Here is a 7976-nt window from a genome sequence, read left to right as displayed (position 1 = left end):
GAATCAGTGTGGCTGCGGGGGTGTCCTGCAGGGCACTGTCCTTGGTTCATTTCCCAACTTGCCCTCAGAGACCTCACCCAATGCCTACAGCTACCACTGGCATGCAGTGCTGCCCAGACACCTAACTTTAGCTCTGACTTCTCTCTCTCTAAAGTTCCAGTCAGATGTCTCTCGCTGGGGCTGGCCCAGTGGCGCAGCAGTTAAGTGTGCACTTTCTGCTTCTCGGTGGCCCTGGGTTTGCCGGTTCGGATCCCGGGTGCAGACATGGCACTGTTTGGCAAGCCATGCTGTGGTAGGCGTCCCACATATGAAGTAGAGGAAGACAGGCACGGATGTTAGCTCAGGGCCAGTCTTCCTCAGCAAAAAGAGGAGGATTGGCAGTAGTTAGCTCAGGGCTAATCTTCCTCAAAAAAAAAAAAAAAAAAAAAAAAGAGCTGTCTCTCGCTGCTCACTGGTCATATCCACTGGGGTGTCCTACTCTCATGCCTAACGCCACAACTCTAAACACCAACCCATCTTCCCCAAGCTGTCAGCTCTCCTTGTGCTTCCCTGTCACTACCTGGGGTAAAAGCCTGGGCACTCTGCGCTTCTTCTCTCTCTGTCATCCTCCATATCCAGTTAGAGTCCCAGGTGTATCAGTTCTCCTTTTCAAATGTCATCCGTATCCGCTTCTGTCCCTTTGCCGTCTCATAAACACCACTGGAGACCAGGCAAGTCAGTCTGGGCCCTCACCAGAGCCTCACTTCCCACTTGCACTTCTCCCCCGGGCCGTCTATAAATGTAGTCTCCTCTCAGAAACCAAACCCGTCTTCAACGTGGCTTTCTTCTCCCTCTCCTTCCCCCTCCTTCTTTTTCTTTGTCATTTATTGAGCATCTGTTATATATTAGGCTCTTCATACATATCATCTCATGTAATCTTCAAAGTAATCTATAAAGTAGGTATTATCCCATTTTACAGGAGAAGAAATTGATGCTCAGAATGGTTACAGTGATTATCCCAAAGTTCTACAGCTACTAAGCAATAGAGTAGGACTCAAATACAGATGTTTAGAGTCCAAAGTTAGGGTTTGGTTTTGCTTTTTTTTTTTTTTGAGGAAGATTAGCCCTGAGCTAACATCTGCTGCCAATCCTCCTCTTTTTCTGAGGAAGACTGGCCCTGAGCTAACATCCGTGCCCATCTTCCTCTACTTCGTATGTGGGACACCTACCACAGCATGGCTTGCCAAACAGTGCCATGTCTGCACCCAGCATCCGAACTGGCGAACCCCGGGCTGCCAAAGCGGAACATGCACACTTAACCGCTGTGCCACCGGGCCAGCCCCTAGGGTTTGGTTTTGTTTTTCACTCTACCAGCCTGCTTCCATAAGACTCTTCTACTCAAAAACCTTCCGAGGCTTCCTATTTTCTTATTCTTCCATTAGGCTCATTGTGATCTGACCCCATCCCACCTACAACACCGTGTATCTTGCTACTTCTCAACCAGGAGAACATTTGTGTGCTTCAGGGTTTTGTCTTCATCTTGGTCCTGTTGAATATTTTTATTAACAGCCTATATGAAAATATAGTATCACATCTCACAGATATAAGCCTGGAGGAATAGTAAACACTTTGAAAGACAGGATAAGGATCTAAAAATCATCTGCATGTATAGAATGGCAGGCAAACCTAACACGATGAAATGATCAGGGATCTATGTAAGACCTCAGCAACGCACAAGGGACCAGACACGGCTTAGAAGCAGTTCAGGTAAAAAAGATTCAGGGGTTTTAGTAAGTTCAGTCTGAGTCATCAGCGTAATATGGTTGCCAAAAGCAAATGCAATTTTAAGCCACAGTAATAGAGATATAGTATTTGGAATAGAGGAAAGAATCGATAGTCTTGCTTTGCTCTGTTGGCCAGGTGTCATCGTGGGAGTGACTGTTTGTGGACTGGAAATGTTTAGGCCAGAGAGGAGGAGAAGAGTCAGGAGTCTTTAAAGCATAAATACATGAAGGACTCTCATGGGGAAGAAGAAATAGACTTACGTTGTGTGACCCCAGGAGGTAGTGCATGGACTAATAAGTGGAGACCACTGGGAGACAGCGTTTAGCTCAAAAGAAGGAGAAACAGATGTTCGTAAATGGAATGGGCCGCCTCGGGAGGCGGTGAGCTCCCCAACTGCTTGCCAGGGATGTGGGCAGGGAGTTGAGCACCCGAGAGAATCTGAACTAGGCAGCTGGTCTTTGAGACCCTTTCCCACCAAGATCTGCAATGCCTCCTGCTCTTGTTCTTTCTGTGCCCCTCACTGAGCCCTCTGCACTCCCCTGTACCCCAGGGCAGTTTCTTCTTTCTCCACCAGGTCTAACTAAGAACGCAACCTGCACTGATAGCATCGAGTCCACATCTTTTAATTATTCAGCATCTTTTATCATTCTTTAATTGTCTCCATCTTATAAGTTCCTTGAGGGCAGGCACCTGTATTATCTGTTACTAAAAACTTTTTCATCATTGACCGTTCTCAGCCTCCCTCTGCCCCGCCTCCCCTCACGCCCGAGATAATTTTATCCTTCACCTGTTGTTGGAAAGCTTGTCTTGGCCTGCTCAGTTCCAGGACTTTGTGATACAGAACTGGGAGAATAGGAGGTGAAAGATAGGACTAGAGAGGCAGGTGAAGGGCAACTTTCTTGTGTGTTAGGGAGAATCTGGGTAATGTGTGAAGGAAAAAGGAAAATAATGAAACCCGAGAGGCTAAGCCAATCCACAAAATAAGGAGATGACAGTGGCAAAGAGAGACAGAAATGGTCTGGTGACTATGGAGGACAGAGAGAGAGGCAGAGAGGGGGCAGATTTGGGATTTGCAGAGAGTGAGTCTACTGCAGCAAGGTGCAGCAGAATAGAAGCGGAAAGGGAATTTTAGCAAGTGGTGATGTAGGTTACGAATTGGATCACCTTCAAGAGACATAGGTAGGGGCTGGTCCCGTGGTGTAGAAGTTAAGTTCATGCACTTCCCTTCAGCAGCCCATGGTTTACAGTTTCGGATTCTGGGCACAGACCTACACACCACTCATCAAGCCAAGCTGTGGCAGTGTCTCACATATAAAAAATAGAGGAAGATTGGCACAGACATTAGCTCAGCACCAATCTGCCTCAAGCAAAAAGAGGAAGATTGGCAACAGATGTTAGCTCAGGGCCAATCTTCCTCACCAAAAAAAGAAAGTGAGAGATACAAGTAAAAATTGGGATTCCTTTCTGAAATTATTTTTGGTATTTGGGGCATGGGACCCCAGAATATATTCAGGTTACATAACATATATTCAGGGTTCTATAACTTTCACAGGATCCAGCATGGTGTCAGGGTGTAGGTGCCCCATTAGGCAGCACCCCAGTCCCTGCAGACGGAATAGATGTGGTCCTGAGGCTGTGGGATCTGGCAAAAAGACTGAAACATTAAGCTTCTTCCCTTACCTCAGAGTTCTACCTTTTAAAACTACTTCCTAATCTGAGATTTCGAGTTACAAATGCCCTAGGAGTTAGAATCTGTTACATGTCTTGACAGATGGAGAAATGAGGCCCAGCGAAGTTAATCAGCTTGTTGGAAGTCACACAGCAGGCTTTAGGCCTGGCTGGGACTGGGAATATGCCTGGCCCAGGGCTTCATCCACAATCCAGGAATGCCTTTTCAGATTGGCCCAGAAAGTTACATGCATATAAATAGGGTCATGATGAGAGAAAAAAGGGGGGTCTGGAGGCTGGAAGTTCTGAGCACCCCTCCCTCTGTTTGGAGCCCTGCACCAGGCTTTGGGGGACATCCAGATAAGGAGGCCAAGGCTGCCTTCCCAGATCTTATGGCCTCACAGGGAAAGGAGCCAGACATAGGAAGCAGTCCAATGGAAAGTTGGACGCCAGTGCTGCCGTGGTCTCGTGGAAAGAGTCTGGACATGGAATCAGGAGACCTGGGCACCTCTTCCAGCTACCACTCCCCAAGCACGTGATTTTAGTCAAGTCCTTTCACCACTCTGGGCCTCAGTTTCCTCAGCTGTGAACCTTCCGTCTCTGAAAAATAAAAGCTCTATAGTGCTACATAGAAGAGTAAGTTAATGCAGTAACTAAAGATATTCTGTGAGTGTTGTCCCCCTGAGGCTCACCCCTCCCAGCACAATCTCAGAAAGGCTCTTGCCTTCAGTTGATGGCAAGAAGTAAACGTTCCCAGGACTCAGAACTGCCAGACCACTTGGGCAGTGAGGAGTAGGAGGTGACGCGTGTGCCCTTCTCTGGGGCCCTGCCTCTGATAGCCTCTCCTGAGCCTAGGAACTCTGACCTCCCCCGCAAGCAGACCAGAGCTCGGTGAGTGTCTTTCTCTCGATACCCCACCCCCCCACTGCTATTTAACTGCTATCTTATCTGATAAAGAGCCTGGAGATAAAATCATCCAACCCTCTTGTTCTACATTTGAAGAAACTAAGGCCCAGAGACAGGGTATGACTAGGCCAAGGTCACAGACTCTTCACTCTCCCCGCAGTCTTCCTTCTTTTGGGACTGGGAGAATTGATTTAAATGGGTAGTTTGGGAAGGGAGCCTTAGAGCTCTCTCATAACGTGTGTGAGATCCCTTGCTGGGATCTTGTTCTATCATTAAACCTCCAGCAAGATGAACTGTCCGCCTGGACAGAACCGCACCTTAGGCTGCAGTGAGGCTCAGCTCAGATGTGGCTCCCTGCAGGAAACTTTCCAAGACTCCCAAGTCCAGGATAGGCATCTCTGAAGTGCTCCCCAAGCCTTCGTGATGCCAACTTGAAGTCAACTGTTCACTTGTTATCTGTGAGGGCAAGGACCACATCTGTCTTGTTCACCAAAATATATCTATTGTTTAGTCCAGAGCCTGGCACATAGTAGGTCCTCAATAAATATTTGTTGAATGAATAAGTAGGTGGCGTTGGTCAGAGAAGGATTCCTGGAAGAAAAGGCAAACATTGAGTCAGGTGTCACAGCCGGCCAGGAGGACTGAGTTGTCTCTGGTTGGGTGAACTGCCTGTACAAAAGGAAGTCTTATATAGAGGATAATGGGAAACGAGGAGAGAGAGGCAAGCGAGGCAACTGAAGAAAGAAAGGAGAAGAATGGAGCCCCTCAAGATCATGGCCTTTGCTAACCTGGGAGGGCTTCTGAAGAGGGGAGGACAAGCCTCAACCCTGCTGGGGATAAGAGGAAGTGGTTGTGGCACCTAGGATCCCTCAAGAGGAGTCTTTTTATGAGAAGAAACTCGGGGGGCAGCTTGGCTGGTGGAGAGGGAAGCCGAAGGCGGACCGGGTGGATGGTAGGAGCGTTGAAGCCTGGCTAGAGGTTTGAATTTGCTGCTGGGGTCTGGAGGGGGTGGGAGTTCTGGGAAGGCCTGGGGCACAGAAAGAAAAGAAGGTGAGGAGCAGCTCCCTTCTATTGACCCTCTCTATTAGGTTGAGAGCCTGAGAGGACAGGGCCTTCTGTTTTTTCTGGTCCTCCTCCAAGTATCTGGGCACCGGGGACCCACAAGTAGAGTCTCTAGGGCAAGGATCTGGAAGGGGCTGAGGCAGCCTGCGGAGTGGGGATGGCATGGCAGGGATTGTGGGCGCTCCCTCTTCCACCGGCCTTCTCCCATGACTCCCTTTCCCTCCAAAGGTGCTGCTTCTGCAGGAGGAGTACTCCAGCTCTCTCCCAAGTCCTTCTGCCACCAAGCACCACCTGAGCCTAGCTTTTGCCAGGCGACTGCTAAGCCAGATCTAGCCACCAGGGGGCAAAAAAGCAGCCCTTAGGTCGGCTCCCTACGCTTCCCAACCCACACATACCTGAAGGCCAAGATGGGCGTGCCTCACCTGGCTCTAAAGCCTGGTAGCTCCGTTAACCCCTTCCTGCCTAGGCTGAGGTACTTTCCTCAGGTAGTCACTCACAGCGGAATTGGGGGTCAAATCTGATGGGGGAGGGTGTGTTGCCTAGGAGAGGGGCTAGGGTGGAGGTGAAAGCAGAATTTCCCGTTACTCAGGCCCTTGTCCCAGCTGGAGCTGGGGGAGGCTAGCATTCCCTGTCTCAGTTGCATAGCTACCCCACGCGCCCTCGTCCCCCTTCCCCCTCCCCCCCCCCCCCCCCCCCCCCCCCGCCTCGCGGATGGGTGAAGGAGCCCCCTGGAGGCAAGAGCAGCATGGACTGTGGTGACCTGCGCTGGGCCTCACAGGCGGGATGTAGAGACCGCTGAGGCAGCCACAGAACCCAGACTTCCGGGTTCCCTGCAGCCTTGAATCTATCAGGGGCCTTTGCAACAACTAGTGGGTCGGGTGTGTGTGTGGCGGGGGGGGGGGGGGGGGGGGGGAGGGTGGGGGGGGGTGGCTAAAGAGTGGAGGGAGCGGCACAGAGGGTTGGGGGTTGGGGGAGGGCAGACAGTTAAGACTTGGCAGGAGATGGGACTGGATTACGCTGCTCTCAGGTGCCCGGTTTCGTGTTGCTCCTTGAGTACCAGGCAGCCTTCCAGGGCTCTGACCAGCCCAAGTTCTGAGATTGCGTTCCGGACCACAACGTGTTAAACTGTGGGTGGGAGTGAGGTCGGGAGTCCCTCCCTTCTTCCCTTCCTCTCGGCGTCACCACCTCGGAGTCCACCAGGCTGGCAAGCAAGGAGTTAAGTCTGCCCGCAATCTGCAAGACTGGAGCCGGGGAGGGGAAGGAGGGGGAAGAGGAGGGGGCAGAGAAGGAGAAGGGGGAAGCCGACTGCAGGGAGACAGCGCCAGGAACCCCCTCCCCAGGGACCTGGCCCCTGGGCCCCCAGCCCCAAAAGAGGCCCTGCCCTCCCCGGGGTCGTGCTCTCTTCCCCCGCCCTGCCCCCGCCCTCCAGCTTTGTGTCCCCAGGAGGGTGGGCTGCAGGATTTCCAGCCAAGCCTTGGCTGCCTGCTCAGTTTTTCCAAACCCTCCAGTCGGGGAAGGCGGGAGCCCTGTCAGGATAAGAGTCCTTCCCCCACTGCCCCTGCTGGCCCCCTCTCCCAGCCTCCCTTTGCTTGCCCCCGCACCTTTTCCAAACTCCTTTCCCTTTCAGACCGTGGCCCCTGCGCCCCCTATCCCCACCTTTATTGGCTCCCAAGTTCCAAGTTCAGGTTGGAGGAGCCAGGTGGGTCCCACAATCATGGAGTGGTGCTGTTGAAGCCATACTCCGCAGACCGACCCTGAGACCTGCTGGGCGCCAGCCCGGCTCGCAGCCTGGCGCCCGCCCCATCCCAGGACACGGCCCAAGGGCCACCAGGGAAGATGGCCCAGAGGTCTCCCTCCCCGGTATGGAGGCGGTGCTGGGGGGCGCCGGCAGAGCCGGGCAGCAGGCTCTGTGCGGCTGGTGCCAGGCTGTGGGGCAGGCTTCGAGGAGGGGGAAAGTGTTCCGAGCGCTGGCACGGTTCTGTCCAGCAGGTCTATTATATAATAATCACCATCTATCAGGAAGCCAGGCAGCTGGAGTGGGGAAGCCCAGGATGCCCGGATCCGCTCCTCCTTCATGGCCCGGGAAGCTCTCTCCGCCAAGATGGGGGGGTGTGGGCGCAGCCCAGAAGTGAAATGATGTGCGGGGTCGAGGGGCAAGTGAGGGGCGCTGGGCAGTCCGAAAGCGGCCCCGCAAACCCCACCCCCAGAACGCTGACTGACACAGCCCTGAGCCAATGATTGAAGTCACTGTGGGGCTCAAAGTTAACCCTTTCTTGGTTCCTTAGTTGCTTGAGGATCCCTTTCCAGGAACATTTCTCCGGTTCTGAATCCCTCTCACCTGCACGAGGCCCATGAGGAGTAGCAGCTGGAGGACCCTTGCGTCCTAGTCACCCCAGGAAGTGATCTCAGACAATCAGCAGCCCTAGTGCCTCACCCCCACCCCCACCCCAAAGTAAATTGTATTATGAGATGTGGCTGTGTACGTACACCCTGTGGTTCCAGAAACAGGCCCGCGTGGCGCTGGCACACCCACAGTGCGCCACGAGCAGGCACCCTCGCACACCTATACCCATGCC

General features: G+C 52.7%; 1 long non-coding RNA gene across 1 annotated transcript; it reads right to left on the bottom strand.

The window, feature by feature from the left end:
• Positions 1-1506: 1506 nt before the first annotated feature.
• On the bottom strand, positions 1507-7605 carry LOC139083862 (uncharacterized). Its single transcript, XR_011540886.1, has 2 exons — positions 7410-7605; positions 1507-4929 (listed from the first exon to the last, which is right to left on the bottom strand). It is a non-coding gene; the product is annotated as an uncharacterized lncRNA (long non-coding RNA).
• Positions 7606-7976: the final 371 nt, after the last annotated feature.

This window comes from Equus przewalskii, chromosome 6, assembly GCF_037783145.1.
Source record: "Equus przewalskii isolate Varuska chromosome 6, EquPr2, whole genome shotgun sequence".
NCBI classification, from domain to species: Eukaryota; Metazoa; Chordata; class Mammalia; order Perissodactyla; family Equidae; genus Equus; species Equus przewalskii.
The sequence above is the reverse complement of the archived record's forward strand: the minus strand, read 5'-3'. Positions and strand labels throughout refer to the sequence as shown.